Genomic DNA, 23,312 nt, shown 5'->3' on the forward strand with positions numbered 1-23,312 from the left:
AAAACCCTTACCATCGAAGTCCATTTGCTAGGTCACACATTATTAGCTTCACAATTGGACCATAAGCATTATAGGGCATCTCTATCCTCATATTTTTATTATCATGATTTTGGGTCATCCAAAAACCCACAGTTATGGGTCAACCACACAAAACCCTTCTCTTCATTGGCTTATGTTCAACAAATGATTCTCAAGAGAGAAATCTACACAATGGAGACCATTTCTTCCAAATGAGGGAGGAATGATCCAAATGGAAGGTTGCATCCACCCATGATAGTTCCCATGGTAGTTACTCATGGTATTTTCCCATGGTATCCGCCCATGGTATTGTAACTCAAAAGGCTATAAATTTTGGGCCTCACTTTGTAAAAAAATGTGTATTTGTGTGTTTTCTTCTTCTTCTCATAGAATTTAAGTCTTGGCCCCCAAGATCTGGATCATCTTTGCACCTTTTGATTTCTTGAGCATAATTCCTCCCCCCGTCTCTGGTTTCAAATTCATAAGCATCTTTAATTTCAAAGGACCCTCTCCATGTTTCAAATCCCTCCACTATTGTACACCTTCTTGATGATGAGCCTGTAGAGCCTATTTGGCCAACAGCTATTGCTGAGGAACATAATGTTTCTCGGGTTCATGGATCCAATCTACCTAATTCCACTTCTTCACAACAATCACTCATTCACTCCGATACCATTTCTGATATCCCATCTAACCATTCTAATCTAGAGCAGACTACATCAGTGCAATAGTACCTTAGAGTTTTGGATGATCCAAGGATATGTTGGAAATAATGGATATGCCATAAACAATAGTTTTATAGCCTATTGAGCCTCCTTAAGTGCATCAATAGGATGCAAACAACAATGTCATTTCTGAGGAATTTTCTTCTTTCATTTGAGATCCCAATCATTGTAAAGAAGTGTTGCAACTTTATGCTCAATCGTTGGATATCATTCAGTTTCTTCCTCATTGTTTGGTAATTTAGTTGATGTTAAATTACTTAAATAAATTGTCAACCAAGGCTAGTATACTAATGAAGTGTATTGCACTGTATATGCTAGAAGTTATTATTATTGAAGCAATTCCTAAATTAAATTGAGATGTTGATATCCACATGTTAACTATGAAAATAAATATGTTATTCTATAAATCAAAATGATCACACTTGCTTAAAATAATTAATTGTAAACTAGAATCACCATAAAATTATCACACTTACTCAAAATACAGATCACACTTTGCACAAATAAATATAACTCTTGCTCAAAAGAAAATCACATTTTCTTCATTCTTGTTTGCAATAAATCACACTTGACAATGAAACTAAATTCAAATTGCTAAAAGAAAAATATTAACTCTAAATTAAAATCCTACTAACACAACTATACTGCAAATCTGTGTCAATCTCACTTCACTCTATAGCAAAATGATTAAGCTATCTTAATAAAAAAATCCCAAGCATTCATTCGAAAATCAAAACTAAGAATTTAAACAAACTAATGAAATGCTACAGTAAAACAGAGAATTGAAATGTTATTTACAGTTAATGAAAACATTATAACTCGAGGGGGCCCTCCCGTGAGATGTAGGCAATAACACAGCTCCTCTACAAGACTAAATACGCATCGATACCATGCACAACAAAGGAATGAAACAAAAACACAGTCTTGTATTTGCAACAATATAGTTTTTGAAACAATAATCTCCCCCTCATCAAATATATTATAGTGGTTTTATAGATCTCTGAAGAAACTAGAAATTCAGAATTTCATTGCATGAATTTTGCCATCAGATATCAACAAATAAATCTGAGAATAAAATCAAATATGTTTTGAAGGATTTCAGGATAAAATATGAGCCCAAATATTTTCATAATGATCTTCTTGCCACGAATTTTCTAAAGAATACCTCGTTTGGCTTCTTTGTTGACTGTGCACTAAATGACAATTTGAAAAACTGTATATCAACATAATATGCAAAATAAAGCTCCAAAGGTCTTCGAAAATCTCTCTAATGGTAACGAATTTGAGAAAACTTCTAATGAGGAACCTAACTAGGCCCGTCCTAGACAAAACCCATGTTTTCGTTTCCAAAATTTGCTTTCATTTTCTCAAAAAATGTGTTTTAAGTTTACTTGTCAAAATTGTTGCGTTTTCTCCTTGATTTGATGTTGGAGGTCCACACATGTGAGCTGGGTGGTATTTGACCAATAAAAATCCATATTGGAGCTTCTAGAAACCAATTCCATGTGTCGTATTTCCTTTTAGAGTGGTGCTACTACCTCAACCATGAAGATAGTTGCGGAAACTTGACTGAGTTGTAGAAAGTTGCACTAACAAAACTATCATTAGTAAAACCAAGCAAACTTCTTCTTAATCTACTAAAAATAAAGGAAAACAATGTTAATTAACCACTTAGACATATAGAGACACATCATGAAGAATTATGGTGAAAATGGTGGCAAGTGAGTGAAATGGTGCAATGGATGGTTGGAAGTAATGGCTTAATGAATGACAAAAACAAGTGAGAATGATGACAAATCAATGACCCAACATCACCCCAACACTGAGATATTTGCATGTCCGCATGCAAATTGAGTCCCAAAAATGAACTCATATACCTCTTTTCTTTATCCACACAAGGTTGTCTTATTTCATTCTTGGAGAGTGTTGCTTTAAACGTTGTTAGTTGATCTTTATCAATGAATTTCTTCTTATATCACCTATCTTTTCTCCTAGCTAACATCATGAGAGCATGAATCCTTGACAATTGTTGATTTCTTCCATAAAATAAAGTTTTTTTTTTCTTTTTTTACACTTTAGTGAGGTCCACACCAATCCTCATCTCCATGGAATAAAGCTAATTTCTAGCACCCTTTCTTTGATCCCTAAATCTGAAAGTTCAATGTTTCAGTGGAAAATGAAACATCAAAGAAAATAAAAGAGGAATGCACACCATGCAAAATACAACTCCCAATAAGTTATCTCTAATCTGAAGTAGCTTCTCCAAAACTATTTGTGTATTTTCCTTCTATTGTATTCATCTTAGAATCCACATCAACCAATTGTGCTGCAATTAGACCATAAATTGTCCAATAAATGGAGTTGAACCAATAAAACCATTTCCACCATACAATAATTTTCCACCAAAGAACAATGAACCCATAGAAGAGATTCCAAGAGGAATAAAAGGTTGATGGAATGATTGAAGCAATGTGGTAACTTGGAGTAATAACAACTAGCATCATCCCAAAGTAGGTGAAGTAGAGGAAAGTGAAAAATATGAAGAAGAGGAACCATAAAATTTTGGCAAATGTCCACTTAAGAGAAATCATGGAGTAGACTCGAACTGATTTGGATTAGTAAAAATGAGTAACAACCTACCACATCCAAGGCTTTTCTCAATTCTTTTGAATGTGAATCATGCTTATTACCATACTTTTGGAGGTGTGCCTCAAATCCGTTTTTATCCATTCTGAAATAGGGTATCAATGTCCTTTGCATGAGCCTTGATGAATATGTAAAGAAAAGAAATCATTTTTTGTTGTTGCTAAACTCCTATTGCATTTGCTTTATGATATGAAAAGAACGTGCTGCCAATATTTTTTTTACCTTCTGTTCAAATCTTGTTCTTGTTTGTTGCATATATTCTTGCAAGGTAGCATCATTGTGATATCATACACATAGAAGAAGAAAACAATGTGCATCAACTGATACAAATGTGCAAACCAAAAAATCATTATCTTTGATCTTTAGGATTGAACTCAGTTTTGTTTTATCTCTCTCTAGGTTACTTCATTTTACTGACATATTTTTGTGCAGACTCCAAAGCTCTTTGAGGATCCCTTTTTGCTATTAAAATATTTATGAGTTAAAATTACTGTACATGCCTTAACTAATTCCATCTTTTTCCTAGTAGAGGAATGAATACAGAGCAACTTTCATTTACCTTTCTTGTCTTCAACATATAATCTGGGAATGTAGGATCATAGTGTCATAATTATGGTATGCATTGAGATACATTGCATAAGATATGTCACAGACGTGATGGCCACCAACTATTGCCTTCATTCTTTCACAAGCACATATCATCAATTAGCTTTTGCTCCAAACCCTTCAAATTCTGACTTGAACCAAGCTCTTAAGCACATCATATACAAATTTCCAAAAGCTAGTAGATTGATATCAGATTTCAAACTTAGGGACTGCAAGACATTCATGATTACTTCTACTATGGATCATTGTCATGCCAAGCTTTCATACTCATGATATTTGCATGATGACTTTTGAATATATTGCACATTATTTCTTGATGATAAGTCTTGTGGATAGGGCATGAATTTGGTATAGGGATAGATCAATGAATGAAAATATGGTTGAGTGGCTAATTTAATGATGAAAAAGGTTGATGAGGGCTAGGTCAATGATGGAGAAGATGGATTGCATGAATGGTAATTGAAGTGGTTATTCATCATATTTTCCTAAATCTTTAATAAACTAAAAATCCTTATGCAAGTTTTTACCTCAAGTTTACCATTTGAAGAACTTGAAATGTTGTAGATGTTGGAATAAAACCATTTTACTAGAAAATAGATTCTTGAATCTTGGGCTTTTGAAAATTATGACAATGACTTTTCATGCCATCCAATATTCCACAAAAACATATGCCATGAACTCATTTTAAGGCCAAATTGAGTGCTTCAAAATGGAAATGGTGTTTTTTTACCTTTTTTACCGCCTCGTGCCTTCACAACCCCATTTTGATGAAGAAAATACGTTTTTGTGCAAAAAAACCAAAATATGGCCTAATCGGTCCACAATGGTGAACAATGAAAATCCGCCTTAAAAACCTGTTGAAAAGTCCTGCAAATTGCACTTTTTTGGAATTTTTCCCATGGCTTACTCAATTTACCATATTCTGAGAAAACCCAAAAGCTAAAAAAAAATTATTTCTGCTCCAATTTCTTGCAATATTTGTGCCAAAACTTCCTCTTGAACAAGATGCTATGGAAAAAACGAGTTGTTACGGCGATAGATGGAGAAACTATAACTTTCCATAATTGTTGCAAAAAAATGTTTTCTTCGAGATTGACTTGCTGATTTGGATTGAGTACTGCATACTGAAGTAGAAACCATGAAACATAATGCATATTGAGTGAAATATGCCCAATTTTATCGATTTGCTTTGAAAAGGAAATGAATGAAAAAGAGTTGTAAAGGTGCCATCATGTTGTTGTTGGGAAAAAAGATGAACATGCTACTACAAGAAACCAATGAAATGCATTGTTGCGAGTTGTTATTGATTCCATAAAACCAAAATTCATGGTACATCTTTTACCATTTGAATGAATGTTCCGAAGTCGAGCATGGAAAGAAATAATTGGATTACCGATCATTGATGAAAATCGTTAACTAATGCAAGACAACTCACCAATAATGTAAATGAGTGTCAAGGTACTTGAGTGCATCTTAACAGGGACGAATGAATGTGTTGAAGTCGAGTCACCTGCAAGATCAAACAATCAAGAGACATTGTTGTATTCCAATTGTTTTCAACAAGGCGTATTTCCATTAATGTATTCAAGTTCCAAGGCACTCCAAATAATCTTTGATCCTGATCCTAGCTAAGGTGTTGAGGTCGATGGGACAAGATCTGTTGGAAGGTGGGCCTTAAGGAATCCCAAATCAGAAAAATTGAGCATAGAACCAAAAATGATTTGAAGAACCATAATAAAATATCAAAACTATCATAAAATTGTAGAACTTAGTGTGAACTATGCTCGCCAGTTGCCTGGTTTTCAAGCAAAGCTCATGTCTAACTGCGCTAGCAAGCTGGTTTTCACAATAAGAATTATTTTTCTCTTTACTTTTTATTTTTTTATTTTTTTATTTTATATATGTCCTACTCTACTTGAAAAACAAAACTTGTTCAAGTATATGAATACTTCCAATGGAACCATGTGTGTAACAAGATGATAGATAAAATCATATGCAGGTTTGAAATATACTCTTTGATATGTAAAGTATATAAGAGACCAAATTCATTGATTGAGATGATGTTAGAAGATACTGAAGAATGGAGTACTAGGATCCAATGACTATCTTGAACCAAGATTCAATGTAATATCATCTCCCTTGGCTTCCTACGATCATCCCATGCAAGTATTCAGAGATGTGATCTCCATTCATAGAATCTAGTGATAAGCATGCATGAAAATTTTCAATCTCAAGTTCCAACAACTGCTCTTTATCAATAGGCATCCATGATTATTGGACCTTATCTGAATCTTCTTCTTCTGATTGTTGTTCTTCAATGGCAGCTAGAGAATCATTCTTCTATACCTCAAAATTATAAGTGGATTGAGGTTTTTTATTGCTCAAGATTCGAAATAGTTGTGCAGGTAGTGGAGTGGGAATGGATCTTTGGAGTGTTTGTGTGGGTGGTAAAGGGAAAGGTTGAATTGAGGCCAACTGAGGGTCATATTGATTTTGTGGTGGAGGTGAATGGTATCGATAACATCGATATTGGTATATAGCATAGTGAGGGAAAGATTGAGGATATGGTGTATTTATTTTGTATGACCCTTGCAAACCTTGTTGCCAAGATTGGTTTTGAGGTTGGGATTGAGATTTCCAAGGTTGCCAAGGCAAGGGTGTTTGCCAATTACTTTGAGATTATTGTGCATAACCCTAAAATTGTAAAACAAGATCTTGCATTATACTAGGTTGATGAGGTTGCCATGGTCTTCTTGGAGATACATAATAGGATTGTTCCAGTGTTTGATATGCTCCTTGCTAAATTTCCTTTAACCCTCGTAATGATGGACAATCTTTAGTAGTATGTGATCTTGCACAGATTTCACAAATTTTAGTGTTATCAAGTGGACATTCATGAAAAACATGTTTCTTTCTACATTTAGGGCGAAATATAAATGAAGTAACAATCCAAACTTTTTGCTTATTTTTCATTCTTAGCATATCAATTTGTTCATTTAAATTACCAAAAATGTCTAGAAAAATGTTAAGTTCAATTTGACTTACCAATATTGATTTTGACTTACTTACTCTTTCCATAACTAGATCCTAAGGGGATCTTCCATACTTTTCTTTTCCCCTTGATATGTTCTTGCAAAGTTCACAAATCCCTTGAAATGACAATTGAGATACATCTCCTTTTCCCACCAGGATAAGAAGATCAATCCATTCATCCTTTATAGAATTTAGTAGGAGAGTTTTTGATGTGTTCGATCCTAAATTATGCAATTTAGATCTTTTGACATTATAAGTAAATCTCTCCACTAAATATTCTAGGCTTTCATCCTCTTTTTGGGTCATCTTAAAGACTTCATTTCTAAGGTCATGGCGTATGCAATAAACTTTATTTTTTTCCAAAATACTATTTTCATATCATCCTATGTCCTTATAGAATTTGTTCATAAAATCATGAACCATCTAAGAGCTCTATCATTCAATGTTGCTGGAAACAAATTCAATTTTTGATTTTTTAATGAGTAGCCATAAGATCTACAAAGTATTTCAAATTCAAAAACAAAGGTTTCTGAGTGTTCTGATCTCATACCTTTGAAGTTAGGAAGTATGGATGGAGGGATGTTCTTCATATGAGCATTGACATTAGTTTCTTAAATAAGAAATCCAAAAGGGTCTTCCCCATTGTCATCATCTCCATCTATTTCTTCAACCTCCTTTGTCACCTCTTCTTCTACATGCAAAAATGAGAATTCATGATGTGGATGTGTGGCTCTTACTGCACCACGTGATATAGTGGGGGTGGTAGGTGATTGAAATTTTATTTTTTTAATGAAAAGAAAAGGAGTCTTATATACACTTCCCTGGAAACGACACAAAAATGTTTGGTAATTTAATTGTTGTTAAATTACTTACATAAATTGTCAAACGAGTCTAGTCTACTAATGAAGTGTATGTGCACTCTATGTTCTAGAAGTTCTTATTATTCAAGTAATTCCTAAATTAAATTGAGATGTTGGGATGCATATGTTAACTATGAAAATAAATATGTTATTCTAAAAATCAAAATGATCACACTTGCTTAAAATAATTAATTGCAAACTAAAATCACCATAAAATTATCACACTTACTCAAAATAAAGATCACACTTTGCACAAATAAATATCACTCTTGCACAAAAGAAAATCACACTTGCTTCACTCTTGTTTGAAATAAATCACACTTGACAATGAAACTAAATTGAAATTGCTAAAAAAAATATTAACTCTAAATACACAACTATACTGCAAATCTATATCAATCTCGCTTCACTCTAGAGCAAAATGATTAAGAAATATTAATAAAACAATCCTAATCATTCATTCAAAAATCAAAACTAAGCATTTAAACAAGCTAATGAAATGCTACAACAAAACAGAGAAATGAAATGCTATTTACAGTTAATGAAAACCTTACAACTCGAGGGGGGCCTCCTGCGAGATGTAGGCAATAGCACAGCTCCTCTACAAGACTAAATGTGCATCAATACCATGCACAACAAAGGAATGAAACAAAAAGAAAGTCTTTTATTTGTAACAACGGGGTTTTTCAAACAATAATCTCCCCCTCATCAAATAGATTATAATGGTTTTATAGATCTCTGAATCAACTAGAAATTCAGAAATTCATTGCATGAATTTTTCCATGAGATCTCAACAAATCAATTTGAGAATAAAATCAAATATGTTTTGAAGGATTTTAGGATAAAATATGAGCCCAAAATGTTCATAATGATCTTCTTGCCGCGAATTTTCTAAAGAACAACTCATTCTGTCTTATTTGTTGATTGTGCATTAAATGACAGTTTGAAAAACTATATATCAACGTAATCTGCAAAATAAGGCTCAAATGTCTTCGAAAATATATTAAATGGTAATGAATTCGAGCAAACGACTCGTAGAGAACCCAACTAGACTTTTTCTGAAAAAAAACCATGTTTTCGTTTTCCAAAATTCACTTTCATTTTCTCAAAAAATGCGTTTGAAGTTGATTGGTTAAAACTGTTGCGTTTTTTCCTTGATTTGATGTTGGAAGTCCATACGTGTGAGTTGGGTGGTATTTGTCCAACACAAATCCATATTGGAGCTTCTAGAAACCAAGTCCATGTGTTGTATTTCCTTCTAGAGTGGTGCTACTACCTCAACCATGAAGATGGTTGTGGAAACTTGACTGAGTTGTAGAAACTTGCACTGACAAAACTATCATTAATAAAACCAAGCAAACTTCTTAATTTACTAAAAATAAAGGAAAACAATGTTAATTAACCACTTGGACATATAGAGACACATCATGAAGAAATATGGTGAAAATGGTGGCGAGTGAAATGGTGCAATGGATGGTTGGAAGTAATAGTTTAATGAATGACAAAGAAAGTGAGAATGTTGACAAATAAATGACCCAACATCTCCCCCACACTGAGACCTTTGCATGTGCACATGCAAATTGAGTCCCAAAAATGAACTCATATACCTCTTTTCTTTATCCACACAAGGTTGTCCTATTTCATTCTTCGAGAGTGTTGCTTTAAAAGATGTTGGTTGATCTTTATCGATGAATTTCTTCTTATATCACCTGTCTTTTCCCCTTGTTAACATCATGAGAGCATGAATCCTTGATAATTGCTTGATTTCTTCCATAATTTTTTTGTTTTTTGTTTTTTGTTTTTTGTTTTTTACACTTTAGTGAAGTCCACACCAATTCTCATCTCCGTGGAATAAAGCTAATTTCCAGCACCCTTTCTTTGATGTCTATATATGAAAGTTGAATGTTTCAATAGAAAATGAAACATCAAAGAAAATAAAAGAGGAATGCACACCATGCAAAATACAACTCCCAATAAGTTATATCTAATCTGAAATAGCTTCTCCAAAACTATTTGTGTATTTACCTTCTATTGTATTCATCTTAGAATCCACGTCAAAAAATTGTGCTGCAATTAGACCATAATGTGTCCAAGAAATGGATTTGAACCAATAAACCATTTCCACCGTACAAGAATTTTCCACCAAAGAACAGTGAACCCATAGAAGAGATTCCAAGAGGAATAAAAGGTTAATGGAATGATTGAAGCAATGTGGTAACTTGGAGTAATAACAACTAGCATCATCCCAAAGTAGGTGAAGTAGAGGAAAGTGAAAAATATGAAGAAGAGGAACCATAAAATTTTTGCAAATGTCCACTCAAGAGAAATCATGGAGTAGACTCAATTTGATTTGCATTAGTAAAAATGAGTAACAACTTACCACATCCAAGGCTTAACTCAATTATTTTCAATGTGAATCATGTTTATTACCATAATTTTGGAGGTGGCCTCAAATCCTTCTTTATGCATGTTGAAATAGGGTATCACTATCCTTTGCATGAGCCCTGATGAATATGTGTTGAATATGTAAATAAAAGAAAGCATTTTGTGTTGTTTCTAAACTCCTATTGTATTTTCTTTATGATATGAAAAGAACTTGCTGCCAAATTGTTTTTACCTTGTGCTCAACTCATGTTCTTGTTTGTTGCATATATTCTTGCAAGGTAGAATCCTTGTGATATCATACTCATAGAAGGAAAAAAATGTGCAGCAATTGATACAAATGTGTAGACAACAAATTCATTATCTTTGATCTTTAGGATTGAACTCACTTTTGTTTTTATCTCTCTCTAGATACTTCAATTTACTAACATATTGTTGTGCAATCTCCAAAGAACTTTGAGGATCCCTTTTTTTCTATTAAAATATTTGTGAGTTGAAATTACTATACATGCCTTAACTAATTGCATCTTTTTCCTAGTAGAGGAATGAAAACAGAGCAACTTTCATTTACCTATGTTGTCTTCAACATATAATCTGGGAAGGTAGGATCAGAGTGTCATAATGATATGCATTGAGATATATTGCATAAGATATGTCACAGAAGTGATGGCCACCAACCATTTCCTTCATTCTTTCAAAAGCACATATCATCAATTAGCTTTTGCTCCAAACCCTTCAAATTCTGACTTGAACCAAGCTCTTAAGCACATCATATTCAAATTTCCAAAATCTAGTAGATTAATATCATATTTCAAACTCAGGGACTGCAAGACATTCATGATGACTTCTACTATGGATCATTGTCATGCCAAGCTTTCATACTCATGATATTTGCATGATGACTTTTGAATATATTGCACACCATTTCTTGATTATAAGGCTTGTGGATAGGGCATGAATTTGGTATGGTGGATAGATCAATGAATGAAAATATGGTTGAGTGGTTAATTCAATGATGAAAAAGTTTGATGATGGCTAGGTCAATGATGGAGAAGATGGATTGCATGAATGGTAATTGAGGTGGTTATTCATCATATTTTCCTAAATCTTTAATAAACTAAAAAACCTTATGCAAGTTTTTACCTCAAGTTTACGTTTTGAAGAACTTGAAATGCTGAAGTAGGGGTTGTAGATGTTGGAATAAAACCATTTTACCAACAAATTGATTATTGAATCTTTGGCTTTTGAAAATTCTGAAAATTACTTTTCATGCCATCTAATATTGCACAAAAACATATGGGATGAACTCATTTTAAAGCCAAATAGAGTGATTCGAAAGGGAAATGGTGTATTTTTACCGTTCTTACTGCCTCATCCCTTCAAAATCCCATTTTGATGAAGAAAAGTTGTTGTTGTGCATAAATACCGAAATATGGCCTAATTGGTCCACAATGGTGAAAAATGAAAATCCACCTTAAAAACCCACTGAAAAGTCGTGGAAAATTGCCCTTTTTTGGAATTTTTCCCTTGCTTACTCAATTTACCATATTCTGAGAAAACCTAGAAGCTCGAAATTTTTTATTTCTACTCCAATCTCTTGCAATATTTGTGCCAAAACTGCCTCTGGAACAAGCTTCTACAACAACAAAAAAGTTGTTATCGCAATAGCTGCAGAAACTGCAACTTTCCATAGTTGTTGTAAAAATGTCAATTTTTGAAGAAAGTTGTTTTCTTTGAGTTTGAATTGCTTATTTGGATTGAGTACTGCATGTTGAAGTAGAAACTATGAAACATAATGCATATTGACTGAAATATGCCCAATTTTACTGATTTTCTTTGAAAAGGAAATGAATGAAAAAGAGTAGTAATGGTGGCATCATGGTATTGTTGAAAAACAAGATGAACATGCTGCTACAAGAAACCAATAAAATGTACTGCTGCAAGTTGTTCTTGATTCCATAAAACCATTAGTCTTCACCAAAACCAAAATTCATGATACAATTATTTCCATGCAAATGAATGTGCCGAAGTCGAGCATGGAAAGAAATCATTGGATTACCGATCATTGATGAAAATTGTTAACCAATGCGAGACAACTCACCGATAATGTAAATGAGTGTCAAGGTACCTGAGTACATCTTGATGGGGATGAATTAATGTGTTGAAGTCGAGTCACCTACAAGATCTGACGATTGAAAGACATTGTTGTATTCCCATTGTTGTCAACAAGGAGGCTTGCCATTGATGTATGCAAGTTCCAAGACACTCCAAATAATATTTGATCTTGATCCCAGAGAAGGTGTTGAGGTCGATGGGACAAGATCTATTGGAATGTGGGCCTTAAGGAATCCCACATCATCCAACTCGAGAATAGAACCAAAAATAATTTGAAGAACCATAATAAAAGATTGAAACCATCATAAAGTTGCAGAACTTATTGTGAACTTTGCTCGCCAGTTGCCTGGTTTTCAAGTAAATCTCATGTCCAATTGCGCCAGCAAGCTGGTTTTCACAATCGGACTTATTTTTTTCTTTAATTTTTTCATTTTTATTTTTTTATTTTTGATATGTCCTACTCTACTTGAAAAATAAATCTCGTTCAAGTATAGAATACTTCCAATGGAACTATGTGTGTAATAGGATGATAGATAAACTCATATGCAAGTTTGAAATATACTCTTTGATATGTACTAGTATATGAGAGACTAACTGCCTTGTTTGAGATGATGTTAAAAGATACTGAAGAATGGAGTGTTGGGATCCAATAACAGTCTTGAACCAAGAGTCAATGTAATATTGTCTTCCTTGGCTTCCTGCTATCATACCATGCAAGTCTTCAGAAATGTGATCTCCATTCATTGAATCTGGTGACAAGCATGCATGAAACTTTTCAATCTCAGGTTCCAACAACTTCTCTTTATCGACATGCATCCATGATTCTTGGACCTTATATGAATCCTCTTCTTATAGTTGTTGTTATTCAATGGAAGCTAGAGAATAATTCTGCAATATCTAAAATTTGTAAGTAGATTGAGGTGTTTTATTGTTGGGGATTCGAAATGGTTGTGCAAGTAGTGGAGTGGGAATGGATATTTCGGGTGTTTGTGTGGGTGGTAATGGGAAAGATTGAATTGAGGTCAACTAAGGGTGAAATTGATGGTGTGGTGGAGGTGAATGGTATGGATAACATTTATATTGCTATTGAGGATAGTGATGGAAAGATTGAGTGTTTGGTGTGTGTTATATTATTTCCATGACTAGCCCCACGCGTTTTTTTTTTTTGGGGGGGGGGGGTGTGGGGTGGGGGGAGGATTGTACGGCCTGTTCATTGTGCTAGGTATAGTAGGGGGAAGTGAAAATCCCCCCTCTCGGGGGGTTTAAGGGAGGCGGTAGCTCCCCTCTACGAGGTTCGGGGCAGCGCCCCAAGAAAATTTTTTTTTGGACCCTATATTAGGTGGGCAAACCTACATACGGTTTTGTGCGTGCTTTTCACACATGGTTTTACGCATGATGGTTTTCTTCCCATGATGTTTTGTAGATACGGTCAAGGGAATAGTTATGTTCTAATCCAGGGTTAATGGATTGGGGATGGATGCTTCAACATGTATATATGTATTATAACATTGCAAGGAATATAATTAAAAATCAATCTAGTAGTCCCGGTTTTGGGATACAAGGGAAAATATTTGTGTATATCTGTTTTATGTTTTATGCTTTCTCCATTGTTTATTTTCTGTTTTTAAAATTCGTATGCAGGTAATTTCTGTACGGGGTTAAAAATTATTTTGAGGATATGTTGGATTTCTTCTGTAAGTCCCTTGCCAACCTTATTTCCAAGATTGGTTTTGAGGTTGGGATTGAGATTGGGGTGGGGGGAGGATTGTACGGCCTGTTCATTGTACTAGGTATAGTAGGGGGAAGTGAAAATCCCCCCTCTCGAGGGGTTTAAGGGAGGCGGTAGCTCCCCTCTACGAGGTTCGAGGCAGCGCCCCAAGGAAATTTTTTTTTGGACCCTATATTAGGTGGGCAAACCTACCTACGGTTTTGTGCGTGGTTTTCACACATGGTTTTGCACATGATGGTTTTCTTCCCATTATGTTTTGTAGATACGGTCAAGGGAATAGTTATGTTCTAATCCAGGGTTAATGGATTGGGGATGGATGCTTCAACATGTATATATGTATTATAACATTGCAAGGAATATAATGAAAAATCAATCTAGTAGTCCCGGTTTTGGGATACAGGGGAAAATATTTGTGTATATTTGTTTTATGTTTTATGCTTTCTCCATTGTTTATTTTCTGTTTTTAAAATTCGTATGCAGGTAATTTCTGTACGGGGTTAAAAATTACTTTGAGGATATGTTGGATTTCTTCTGTAAGTCCCTTGCCAACCTTATTTCCAAGATTGGTTTTGAGGTTGGGATTGAGATTTCCAAGGTTGCCAAGGAAAGGATGTTTTCCAATTACTTTGATATTGTTGTGCATAACCCTAAAATTGTGAAATAAGATCTTGCATCATACTAGGTTGATGAAGTTGTCATGGTCTTCTTGGAGCTACATAATAGGATTGTTCCAGTGTTTTATTTGCTCCTTGGTAAACTTCCTTTAACCCTGGTAATGATGGACAATCTTTAGTAGTATGTGATCCTGCACAGATTTCACAAATTTTAATGTTATCAAGTGGACATTCATGAAAAGCATGTTTCTTTCTACATTTAGGGAAAAATATAAATGAAGAAACAATCTCAACTTTTTGTTTGTTTTGCATTCTTAGCATATCAATTTGTTCATTTAAATTACCAAAAATGTCTAGCAAATCGTTAAGTTCAATTTGAGTTACCAATACTGATGTCAAATTACTTACATTTTCCATAACTGGATCCTGAGGGGATCTTCCATACTTTGATTTTCCTCTTGATATGTTCTTGCACAATTCACAAATCTCTTGAAATGACAATTGGGAGACATCTCCTTTTCCCACCAGGTTAAGAAGATCAATCCATTCATCCTTTATAGCATTTATTAGGAGAGATTTTAATGTCTCTAGTCCTAAATTATGCAATTTATATCTTTTGACATTATAAGTAAAACTCTCCACTAAATCTTCTAGGATATCATCCTCTTTTTGGTTCATCTTAAAGACTTCATTTCTAAGGTCATGGAGTATGCAATAAACTTTATACTTTTCCAAAAAATACTCTTTTCATGTCATCCCATGTCCTTATAGAATTTGTTTCTAAAGTCATGAACCATCTAAGAGATCTATCATTCAATGTTTCCAGAAACAAATTCAATTTTTGAATGTGTAATGAGTAGCCATAAGATCTACAAATAATTTCAAATTCAAAAAGAAAGGTTTTCGAGTATTCTGATCTCATACCTTTGAAGCTAGGAAGTACAGATGGAAGGATGTTTTTCATATGAGCATTGACATTAGTTTCTTGAATGGGAAATACAAAAGGATATTCTTTATTGTCATCATCTCCATCCATTTCTTCAACCTCCTTTGTCACCTCCTCTTCTACATGCAAAAATAAGAATTCATGATGTGGATGTGTGGCTCTTATTACACCATGTGATGTAGTTGGGGTGATAGGTGATTGAAGTTTTTTTTAAATGAAAATAAAAGGACTCCTATATACACTTCCCCAACAATGACTCCAAAATGTTTGGTAATTTAATTGATGTTAAATTACTTGCATAAATTGTCAACCAAGGCTAGTATACTCATGAAGTGTATATGCATTGTATGTGCTATAAGTTATTATTATTCAAGAAATTCCTAAATTAAATTGAGATGTCGGGATGCACTTGTAAACTATGAAAATAAATATGTTATTCTAAAATTCAAAATGATCACACTTGCTTAAAAGAATTAATTTCAAACTAAAATCACCATAAAATTATCACACTTACTCAAAATAAAGATCACACTTTTCACAAATAAATCTCGCTCTTGCTCAAAAGAAAATCACAGTTGCTTCACTCTTGTTTAAAATAAATCACACTTCACAATGAAACTAAATTCAAATTGTTAAAAAAATATTAACTCTAAATTAAAATTCTACTCGCACAACTATACTACAAATCTATATCAATCTCTCTTCACTCTACAACAAAATGATTAATAAATCTTAATAAAACAATCTGTAGGTTATAACCCCGTACAGAAATTACCTGCATACGAATTCTAAAACATAGAAAAATAAACAATGTGAGAGCATAACACATAAAACACATATACACAGAGATTTTCCCACTGGATCCCAAAACCGGGACTACCAGCTTGATTTTTCATTATGTTCCTTTCAATGTTACAATATATATTTATACATGCCAAAGCATCCAATACCATGGACCGAAAACCATCGCGTCCAATACAATGGACCAAAAAACCATCGCGTCCAAAAAATATGTGTGAAAATCATGCATAAAACCATAGGTGGGTCCGCCCAACCTAACATAGGGTCCAAAACCAAAATTTTCCAGGGCGCTGCCCCGGACCCCATAAAGTGGGGTTACGGGTGCCCTTCAAACTCCCTGTTAACTATGTGGAAAGAATATAACATAACCCAACATTCTCCCACTTGTTGTTTTCTTTCCACAGGGGCCACAAGAGAGCTTAGTCATTTTTCCAACCCTGAAACGCCCATTGTTTCTCTACACCAGGAGACCTTCTCAGAGCTCACATATTTTGTCAATGCATCTGCAGTATTCTTCAAAGTGTCTACCTTTACCAACAACACCTTTTTGTCTTCTATCATATCTCTCACAAAGTGATACTGAACATCAATGTGCTTTGTCTTTAAGTGATATGCAGGGTTCTTTGCCAAGAAAATTACACTTTGGCTGTCATGGTCTATCCTTATAGCTTCCTATACTAACCCCATACTTGAACGCAATTTCTGCAACCAAACTGCTTCTTTGCTTGCATGAGTGGTTGCCATGTATTCTGCCTCTGTAGTTGATAGTGCCACTACAGATCGTTTCTTATTCATCCAACTGACTGCACCTCCAAATAGGTTAAACACATACCCACTCGTAGATCTTCTCTGATCTAGATCTCCAGCCCAGTCTGAATCAACAAAGCCATGAATATCCAACACTTTTTCCAATCCTGGTCTTCCTTGGTAGCACAAACCATAATCACTAGTGCCACGCAAATACCTAAAAACCCGCTTCACTGCTATCCAATGCTCCTTTCCTGGTTTTGACATAAACATGCTCAATACTCCCACTACATGTGCAATGTCTGGTCTAGTATAGACCATTGCATACATTAGGCTACCGACTGGACTTGCATATGGAACATGGGACATATCCTCTTCCTCTTCTTGTGTCTTGGGACACTGTTCAGCAGACAACTTTACACCTACAAGAATAGGAACCTTCATCGGTTTACTATCTTGCATATTAAACCTCTGCAATATTGTCTCGACATACTTCCTCTGATTTAACCAGAGCTTCCTATTTTCCCAATCTCTTTTAATTTCCATGCCCAAAATATAGTTTGCAACACCAAGATCTTTCATGTCAAATTTGGAGGACAATTGGGTCGTCAAATCCTGGATAATTTCTTTGTCATTTCCAACCAGCAACATATCATCCACATACAAGACCAAATAAATAACATGGTCACTAATTAATTTAAAATACACACAGTGATCTGCCTTTCTTTCTGGTGAAGCCAAGTCCCCATATAAATGTATCAAATTTCTGATACCACATCCTTGGTGATTGTTTTAACCCATACAGAGACTTCTTTAACTTGCATACCAGTTCTTTCTTACCCTTCACCGCAAAGCCTTCAGGTTGTTTCATGTAGATCTCCTCTTCCAGATCCCTGTGAAGAAATGTTGTCTTCACATCCATCTGTTCTACCTCAAAATCAAAAGTAGCAGCAACAGATAAAAGTAATCTAATAGAAGTTACCTTGGCAACAAGAGAAAAAATATCACCAAAATCAATTCCTGGCACCTGGGAATAACCTTTTGCTACCCACCGAGCTTTGTATTTCTCCACTTTTCCTTCTGCATTTGTCTTCTTTTCGAACACCCATTTGCTTCCAATGGGTTTCCTTCCAGCTAGTAACTCCACCAGATCCCAAGCCTCATTTTTGTGTAAAGATGCCATTTCATCAACCATGGCCTCTTTCCAGAGTTTTCCATCCTCTGAATCCACTACTTTCTTCACAGTTCTGGGATCATCATCAGTAATAGATAAAGAAAAATTTGAACAGAAAGCAGATGGACTATACCTTTCAAGTTGCCTTCTTTCTCAAATTGATCTTCTCATAGCTGGATTTTGTGGCTCTTCATCTTCTGATTCCTCCTCTGCTGTAGAGTCTGATTCTTCCTCCTTTAGCTCAAACTCTATCTTCTCAGGTTCCTTTCGTCGGACTTCATGTTTAATAACATCTTTCACTTCTCTAAACACCACATCTCGGCTATACATAACCTTCTGTGTGACTGGGTTCCAAAGCTTATAACCCTTTCAACCATCCGTATACCCAATAAAGATGCACTTTTCAGATTTACTATCCAACTTGGTTCGTTTCTCCTTTGGAACATGTACATATGCATCACATCCAAATACCCTTAGATGTGAAAGAGAGGGTTTCTTACCAATCCATACCTCTTGTGGAGTCTTATCCTCCAACATTGATGAAGGTGACCTGTTGACCAGGTAACATGTAGTATTCACCGCCTCTGCCCAGAATTCCTGTCCTAACTCGGCACCACTGAGCATGCTTCTTGCCCTTTCCATCAATGTATTATTCATTCTTTCTGCAACTCCATTTTGCTGAGGTGTATATGGAGCAGTCTTCTGTCATGCTATACCACACTTCTTACAGAATTCTTCAAATTCCTTACTGCAAAACTCTCCACCGTTATCTGTCCTTAGCACCTTTATCTTCTTCTCTGTCTGGTTTTCCACTAGAGCCTTAAATTCTTTAAACCTGTCAAAGACTTCAGATTTCTTTTTAAGGAAATATATCCATGTATTCCTTGAGAAGTCATCTATAAATGATACATAGTACACAAACTTACCTAGTGATGGAACTTTTATAGGTCCAAACACATCACTGTGCACAAGTTCTAATATCTGTTTCACCCTCTTACTACCAGAAGGGAAACTCACCCGATTCTGCTTCCCATATACACAATTTTCATATAAATCAAAATCCAGAGAGCTATTACTCATACCTTCTACCATACCTTTACCCTGAAGTATCTGAAGGCCCTTTTCTCCAATATGTCCAAGCCTTCGATGCCACAGCATGGTCTTCACTCTAGAGACCACTAGATTTTCTGCTCCACTTTCAAGAACCACAAAACTATTGCACCCATCAATAACAGTGCTACCTTGCAACTTGTACAGAGTTCCAACCCGAACTCCCCGCATCAATACCAGTGCTCCCCAAACTATCTTGCAGGTATCCTTCTCGAACACTATTTTTACACCTGCATCATCCAACTTGCGAACATAAATAAAATTCCTGGCTAATGCAAGAATATGTAGAACACCTGGAAGTGTTCTAACCCTTCCACCTTGCAACATCAACTTTACTTTTCCGCGACCAACGATTCTAGCCTTCCTGTCATCCCCCAAGAAGACATCACCACCATCATATTTCTCATACTCGCAAAACTACTCTCTATGGGGAGTGAAGTGAAAGGATGCACCTGAGTCAATCAACCATGCCTCATGATCTACATGTGTACTTGAAGAAGCCAAGTACACATCCCCACCTTCATCTAAGTTGGTTTTTGCCTCTGCAGAAGGAGCCTGATCAGATACCTTTCCTTTGTCAAGAGCTTTAGATTTATAGTCCCTTTTGTAGTGCCCTTCCTTTCCACATTTCCAGCACACCACCTTTACAGGTTTTCCTGGAGATTTAAATCTCCCTTTAGATTTAGATCTCCCAATCGATGACTTATTTTGTTTCTCAAATGGTAACTAATTTGAGAAAACTACTCTTAGAGAACCTAATTGGGCCCGTGCTAAACAAAATACATGTTTTCTTTTTCCGAAATTCACTTTCAGTTACTCAAAAAACATGTTTGAAACTGACTGGTCAAAACTACTGCGTTTTTTCCTTGATTTGATACTGGAGGTTGACATGTGCGAGCTGGGTGGTATTTGGCCAATACAAATCCATATTGGAGCTTCTAGAAACCAATTCCATGTCTCAGATTTCCTTCTAGAGTGGTGCTACTACCTTGACCATGAAGATAGCTGCAGAAACTTGACTGAGTTGTAGAAACTTGCACCGACAAAACTATCATTAGTAAAACCAAGCAAACTTCTTCTTAATCTACTAAAAAAAGGAAAATGGTGTTAATTAACCACTTAGACATATCGAGACACATCATGAAGAATTCTGTTGAAAATGGTAGCAAGTGAGTGAAATGGTGTAATGGATGGTTGGAAGTAATGGCTTAATGAATGACAAAAACAAGTGAGAATGATGAAAAATCAATGACCCAATACTCATGAAGTGATTACAAGGGTATGTCAATATTTCATCAAGAACAGGTGGAAGTCCCAGAAATTTCTTTGTTGACTCAGTCAGAAAGTCTATCACAAGTGGCCAACCATTACGGTTCAGGCTCCCACCAATTGATACACTATCTACTAAGGACCTTCAACATTGGTCTTCTCATCAATTATTTTAGTTTATCAAAGCTTCATCTACACATCTAGAAGATCATTTGATTCTCGAAGATGCAAGGATGAATGATTTGGACCTTGCATATGAGCAGCAATAATAGCAATTCCTTCAAGTCACGGAGGAACAGGATCAGTTGTGCACGCAAAAGGAGCAACTCAAACAACAGGTGGCATATATCAATTTCAAATTGCAAAACATGTGACCAGTTATTGCAAAAAACACTTCTAATCTGCCAGAGGACATTTCCTCCTATCAGCCAATGGAATATATAGAATTTCTTGAAAGTGCTTGGATGTAACTAGTTATTGCTGATAAATACTTGCACCATACTATTTCTAAGTTCTACAATAAGGATATTTATCCCACAAAGTTCTATGAACTTGCCTACCCATGAAGACATCAAGTTGTTCGTAGACGAGGGCATCAAGATATGACAGCAGCAACATCACAGCGAGCAGCATCATGAACAACAGCTGAAGGTGGCATGTCAAATGCAACGAATGCAAGAGGAAGGTTGTTGACAACACAAAGGCGGAACAAAGTTGCGAGCTCAAGCAGATCCACTGATGACGAAAAACATTTTGGAGACTCGGGCTATGAGGTGAGGAAACGACATGAAGATCGCGTGAAGATAGAGAATGGAACAAAGAAGGAGTTGCATGTGTTGAAGCAACAACTCAAGGAAGAACATGAAGCTGCACAGACAAATGAATGAGTTGCAGCAGGAACAGGAACAACAGTGGGCACAACATGCACTCACGGATGAAACTACACCTATACAAGTTAAAGATCCATCCCAACAGCTAGCATAGAGCAGACATGGTGAGCAGTGTTGTTGATCGCATGCAAGGGATTTTGTAGCATGTATGTTAGTGTGTGCAGGCATGCGATCCAACCCATTCAGCACACTCACCAAGGTGAAGACAAGAAGAAAGTTCAACTGGATCTGAACATGTACTTCGGCAAGTTGATGCACATGACCACTAGCACACACTTGAAGATCAGCACAGACACTGTGCATCAGTGTGTTTCTGATTCAGCCGCACCCAGATGACCATGCACATGTTAGCAGATGAGTTGGATGAAGGATTTGAACCAATGCACCGATTGCAATGGAGGCAAGAGTTCGCCTCAGCAAGATGTCACCATGGGGTGCATGCACACCATCATGGATGAACAAGCTTGGCATTAGCTCACCACCTTCACCATCACAAGCATATCAAAGAGTTGGTCTCACCAAAACGAACCGAGCATTAGTGATGTTTTGCATGGCTTTTTCAAGCCATATTGTCTCACATGAGTACATGTGCATTGTAATGTAACGTCATGTCAAGTGTAATTCAATTTTCAATAGTTGGATGTAACAGTCATAGAGTAGATGAAGATTCAAGAGGGTAGATGAACTCTCACAAAGGGGGATGTCAAGGGTCACCCCCACCCTTTGCTATAAATAGTCACTCATAACTCATTGTATAGGATTTTGGTCAGCCAAGCTTCCAATAAGACTACCTTGGAGAGAGCTTGGTTAGTATTGTAACGCACCTTGGCTTCTCCACTGCACGATGCTAGTACATCTCTTTGGAGGAGCAGGCGAATGTGGTTGTAATGTTCCACTATTGGAGCTAGTGGTTGGACATGGATGTATTGTATGACTGTAACTTACACTTCTTTATATGATAAGAGCCAGCACGTTTCATGCATATGTTGTATTATAATCCAATTATCTCGTTTACTCTAAATGGGATATGTATTTTCTTTCTTACGCATGCATGTATGGACTATTTTTTATGAGTATGTAGGAATCTTACTGAAATGTGTTGATTGGTTTAACCGTCACTTTGGATTTCAAACTGAATTGCTTTCCAACTTGTGATGTATCTTTTCTCGTGTGTTCCCTTCCCATCCAAGTACTATTACAAGTTGCCAAGGGGTCACTCATCACAACCCACTTGTGTTAGAACCTCTCATGCACCTTCCTTGAATCACTGCAGTTGTCACACCCTTGCTACCAATAGAGTTATCTTACTTTCCTCTGTAAGAAATCACAGTCAAGACATTACCATACAACCCACTGTTGGGACTCCTACACCAAACAGTCTGAGGTCTAATTGAGACTTCTTACCGAGAAGATCCCCTTAACATGTTGGTGGGTCCAACACTGTCAACATTTCTGGTGCTAGAAGGAGGGCCAAATGACAAGTTGGGTCCTCTCATCCAGTTTTGAACCTTTTCATATATTTCATGGATTCTTGCATATCTTTCATGGATTCTTGCACTCTTCTCCCTCCACGATGTTTTTCAAATCATGAAGATGTCACCATCATGAGGGATTTTTTCGATCTCTTGTCCACTTACGCGTATGATG

Source organism: Pinus tabuliformis, chromosome X (genome assembly GCF_031772625.1).
Source record: "Pinus tabuliformis cultivar Carrire ecotype Pingquan chromosome X, CPIR1, whole genome shotgun sequence".
In the NCBI taxonomy this organism is placed as follows: Eukaryota; Viridiplantae; Streptophyta; class Pinopsida; order Pinales; family Pinaceae; genus Pinus; species Pinus tabuliformis.